We start from the raw sequence: 6,076 nt of genomic DNA, 5'->3' as shown, positions 1-6,076 counted from the left end.
GCTAACTGAATACAAAGTAATTTGTTTAAGTCGGCCAAAACCGCTAAAATGAGGTTAGAAGTTATGAACAGGAGTGTCCAGAAATAGAAGGAATTAAGCAGATTATTATCCTAAGTAAAAAAATCTTAATAAAGTGACAAAATATTCACAAACTAACGGTTGAAAATGTTAGAAAACTAGAAGAAGGCAAGAAAAATTTTAGGTATTGAAATCTTCGGAGAAAAATAAAATCAATCAAAAGAGAGATAAGCATTTTGAATATCAATCATAAAAAATTTGTTTGCAAAATAAGTTTAGAAGAAGAGTGGGGAGAGTACGAACAGCAGATGGACTAGTTTTAACCCCATTGTATCGCTACTCGATCAACAAAAAGCACGGAAATTAATAAAATTCTTGAAAATGAGTACATTGGTGGAGTAAAATTATTAGTCACATGGCCATAAGGTGCAGAGTCCCGCATAGTAATTGATGTAGAGGAAAAGAGCAGTCGGGTCGATTCAGCAATTCCTTTAAAAATGCCTGCTATTTATCGGAATGCACCACAAAATTCATTGCCCAGGTAGATACATATAAAATGAGACTTTCAGCTATTAGTCCATAGATGTCGCTAGGAGTATTTTTAAACCTTCCCAAATGCCTTGTTTTTTCGTCTGTCATCAATATTCAGTTCATTGTTTGTTACGTTTTGTACAACAATGCATTTTTTTCGCTCTTAAAAATATCGAATTTCGTGCCTTCAAACTACGATTTGCGGACATCGTTGATTTTCTGTTATCAATGGAAGAAAAACGCTTCTCAAGCTCATCAAATGCTTATAAAAGTTTATGGTGGGCATGCTCTAAGTAGAGCATAGTGCTTCAGGTGGTTTGAAAAATCTCGAAGTCGTGATTTTAGCGTGGAGAACCAGGACCGTGGCCGGCCACTGATAAAGTTTGAGGACGCCGAATTGCAAGCATTGTTGGATGAAGATGATGGTCAAACGCAAGAAATGATGGCAGAGCAGTTGGGAGTGACCCAAAAGGTCGGAAGGTGGGTGTCGCATGAACTGACAATGCACCGCCACATCGGACAAGAGCGACCCGGGATTTGGTGGAGACGTACGATTGGGAACCGCTGGTGCATGCGGCTTACTCACCAGAGTTGGCGCCTTCCGATTTTCATTTGTTTGCATCGATGGGCCACGCACTTTCCGAGCAGCGCTTCAATTCTCACGAAGAAGCCAAAAAATGGCTCGATGATTGGTTTGCGGCAAAAGACGGTCAATTTTTTTGGCGCCATCCACAAATTGCCTGAGAGATGGGAAAAATGTGTCGCTAGCGATGGCTATTATTTTGAAAATTAAATTTGAAACCATTTTCTGTTAATAAACATTTGAAATTGAAAACAAAGTCTCATTTCATATGTATACATCTAAGTAAATATAGAAATGTGTAAATGAAAATCTAGTAATAATAAAAAATAAAAATATTAGAGAAAAATTAATAAATTGATTAAATTAATCACTAAAATGAAAACAGATACAAAAAAAAAAAAACAAACAAAAAAAACAATAAATAAATAAAACTATAAATACATCTGTAAAAATTAATCTATAAGAAATATAAAAATTATTAGAATCAGCGAAAATAAATAAGTAAAAAAAATATATATATAAAATCAAATAAATAAAAACTAATAAATAAAAAATAAATTATAAAGAACATAGAAAGAGCAAAAACAAATTAAAAAATAACAATGAACACGCAAAGAAGGCTAAATTCAGTCCGAACTACATTTCATACTTCCGTTAACCAAAAAAATTGGGATTTTTCTTCAAACGAAAAATTTGAGCATGCGCCTTGTATAGAAAAAGAGGCGTGGTATTTCAGTGAAAAAAAAATGTCAAAAATCAGTGTCAATCACTTCAAGTTAGCACTTTGTTTACTAAAATTTAATGAGCTATAAAACTGAAACTCAAAAAAATCTAGTTAAAAAGTAAAAAAAATGTTGATTAAATAAAAAAAAAAAATTTTAGAAATATTTTGGGGTAAATGCTATATACAGGGTTACCAGAAAAGCCAGGCGAGCTTTAGGGAACACACTGAGGGTTACTGTATTAATAAACAGTACTAAAGCCCTACGCCTTCACCACTTCATAAATAGTTTCCGCCATCACACTGGCATTTTGTCAGCTTTATTGTTGGCGACACTGACACTGACGCTGGTCAACATCAGCGTCATCCAACGTAGCCGCATTTTCCGCATAGTGGAACAGACATTGCGACAAGCAACTTTCTATCAACTAACTAACAACACACGATGCAACACACACACACACACACACACGCAATTGTTGTTCCACTTTCTAAGTGTGCGCTGTATTGCTGTTTAATAGTTATTGTTGTTGCTGCGGAATGGCACACAGGGTAGTTGATGATGGTTGTTGCTGGTGTGGTTGTTGCTTTTGTTGCTTTTATTTTGGTTGTTATTGAAGTTGTTGGCGCGTACATAGTTGCTGCTGGCAATGTATTATTGCAATTATTGTCAACATTTAGTCAGCTTCGCACAGCCCCGACCTACTTTATTTATGACAGAATACAACTGCAATAGCAGAAACAACAACTCTGAACAACTATTTACAACAATTGTAGAAGCAGCGAAAATATGAAATCACATAACTTTTTTGCTTGTGTACACGTACTGGTGCATGAGTAGTAGTAACACGGCAACAATGCTGCTTTCGCACGAGAATTCACTTTTTGGTGGTGTTGTTGCTACGCTGTATGGGTGTAAATTTCATCACGCGCACACAATTCAACAACAAGTCAAATGCAGTTACAGTTCATTTTGTTTATATATTGCGAATGTTGCTGGCACACAACACTAGTTCTGCTTCTTCTTCTTCTACACGTTCATGCGCGCCAAACGCAGCAAAGACAGGCAAGCGCAAAAAGTGTGACTAACTGACTTAGAGTTTAACCAACCATATTTTATTTAATTTTTTCCTTATTGTGTTTTTTTATTTTTTTTTCTTCTTATTTTCTCTACAAGGACGATGCGCCATTCGGCCAGCCGAAATACAAAAATAAACAAATCTAATGCAATCAAAATTGGAAAGTGATCCACAATCGTTGTCTTCCTGCGCTCGCTTCTCGCACTATACCTCCCTCTCTCCTTCTATCTCTCTCTTTCGCTCGCTACCACTATCTTCCTAACTGTATGTTGCATAGTGTAAGTGGCACACACGTACACAATATCGCTCATAGCTAAATTGACGGCGTGACAAAATTGTTTGGCAATTTAATTGCAAGCTGAAAATGTTGATGAGCGGATGCATAGAGCAAATGCCAGCAGTGTGTTGTTCTTGGTTTGGCAAACTGTTGGCAACAGCGCGTTGTTGCATGCGCCAAAGTGTATGCTAACGCAATGTGCTTGTCAGGTTTGGTTTATCTGCAATGTAAAGTATATTTTCCTATGGTATTAATTAAATTGCTTATTCAGATGGGCACACAATACATATATACATACATATGTCTTGAACATGTGTGTCTATACACTATACGCACTTAAGTTACGTATACGCACTGGGGGAAATTAATGAAGAAATGGGAGAATTTTAATGGCGAAGTATTTCCAAAGACGTAGATGTGTGTGCGTGTGTACATCATTTGCTCACAGAATTGAGGGTGCACAATCGTTTTAGAGAAAACTACCTATATATCCAAGTATTTTTTAACTGTAAACCGTGCTTCTTTCTGTTTCTTTTTGTGTTTTGTTATAAAGGGTAGTTAAATTTTAAGGGCCGATATTGAATGTGCACCACACCTAAACGTCGAGCTTTTCTCTGCATTTCATTTAACATTTTTAAATTTCAGACTAACTCAATTTGAACCATGGAAAGATACACAAGCGAGCAATGCGTTGAAGTTATTCAGGCTTATTATGAAAACGGGCGTTCAAAGAAGAAGAAAATCATCTTCAGTGATGAAGCACATTTTCACCTCAGTGGATTCGTTAATAAGCAGAATTGCCGCATTTGGGCGAATGACAATCCAAGAGTGATTGCCGAAGAACCAATGCACCCACAAAGAGTGACTGTTTGGTGCGGTGTATGGGCCGGCGGCATCATTGGGCCGTATTTTTTTCCAAAATGAGGACGGCCAGGCAGTTACTGTGAATAGTGTTTGCTATCATGAGATGATAACGAACTTTTTATGACCAAAACTGGAAGATATGGATGTGGGCGATATGTGGTCTCAATAGGACGGTGCCACTTGTCATCCAACTAACGAAACAATGGCTCTTTTGCGCGAAAAATTTGATGGCCGAATAATCTGACGTTGCGGCGATGTCAATTGGCTGCCAAGATCATGTGATTTGACACCGATGGACTTCTTTCTTTAGGGTTATTTGAAAAAAAAAAGATGTACGTCGATAGGCCAACAACAATTCAAGAGCTAAAGAATGAGATAATTCGGCACATTAACGGCATAGAACCTCAATTATGCCTCAGCGTCATCGAAAATTTGGACCATCGGATGGAGGCGGCCTCAGCGGCCTCGGCGGCCATTTGGCCGATGTTTTGTTCTGTAAATAATTGAGCCATACCAATATTATCATAATAAAGAAAAGTGACAATAATTTGCAAAAAAAGTGGATTTTATTCAAAATCAACACCGGCCCTTGAAAATTAACCACACTTTACAAGGTCAGTGCATATTGAGTCTTTCACTCAACTCTAGAAAGCTAATGCGATATAGTAATTTGAACTAAGATGTAGTACGTACCACTGTCTACAGAAATCATCGCCGTGTGCTTCGAAGAAATAACATTTAAGCACTTTTGTTTATTTACGAAACCAATTTACAAGAAATTAATTAACCCGGCACTGATTTAAAACCCGGCACATAATAAATTTTAGTAATCTCAACGCGCTGTGAAATTATGTAGCATGTCATGATTTAATAGAAAGCCCATCAGTATTTTTTGTTGTTGCTGTTCTTTTTGTCACAATGTGCGCGCATCTACTAAAAGAACGCTTAACGTTAGAGAAATAATAATTTACGAACTATCATAGCAATGGAATTGACATCAAATTTGGATGATTTTCAGATATTTATATAAGACACACAGCATTGGGTAAAACAAAAAAGTACACCTGCCTAGACCACCAGGGATGACAAACCAATAATTAATCTCATATTTTGCTGAAATCAAACCTTTCTTTGCGCACTTATGTAGTAGTTGGCGAGAAGGCTTTCTCACGTTATTTTATTGCCACATCTGGTATTTCTCACGGTAGCATTTAGTCCTGTTACTGTTGTATCCAGTTGTTTTAGTTATTGAAAGTTTTTACTCTATGCCGATGATTTAAAGCTTTTTGCAATTATCGCAAATCCATCCTCTTCTTTGAAGCTTCAATCAGATAATAACAATATTTCAGTCTGGTGCAACCAAAATTGTCTGCATCTACATGTAAAGACGTCTGTCTGTCTGTTCTTCTAAGTCTCGTTCTCCTATCCCAACTCCTTATTATATTGGTGATTCTCAGCTAAGCGTTTTTGATAAAATATCTGGTATTTGGAGATTTGGATATAAGTCCTTGTCTCATAATAATTTGAAATACGTTTTTGCTATTGTAAACCTCACTCCATGCTGGCGTTCATCCATCGTTTTAGCTCAGAATTCAAAAACCTTATTCCGCTTTTGTTCAACTTAGTCCTGGACCTAGTAACGCGACAAGTCTGTGAGGTTAACAGTGGCCATTTCTGAGGTTGGAGCGGTCGCCTTGAATATCTAGGCTATGCGGATGATATTTGTCTGCTGTTACACAAACAACGTAAGGGGCACTGCAGCACGAACCGGACTAGAAATCAACATCGAAAAAATAAAGGTACTAAATCATCAATTTCTCTGAAATTTGAGTTATTCAGATTGCCGGGACACAGTTTGAAGAAGTGGATAAATTTTGTTACCTCGGGAGCATTATTAAAAAACTTTTGGGCTAGCAGCGCACAGGCACACCCGAATATATAAGGAACGCGCTGCGTTTGGTATGCTAGGCAAGGCATGAAGAATGACTCACATTTAAAGACGT

Source organism: Anastrepha ludens, chromosome 5, assembly GCF_028408465.1.
Source record: "Anastrepha ludens isolate Willacy chromosome 5, idAnaLude1.1, whole genome shotgun sequence".
Taxonomy (NCBI): Eukaryota; Metazoa; Arthropoda; class Insecta; order Diptera; family Tephritidae; genus Anastrepha; species Anastrepha ludens.
This window is presented reverse-complemented; position numbering follows the sequence as displayed.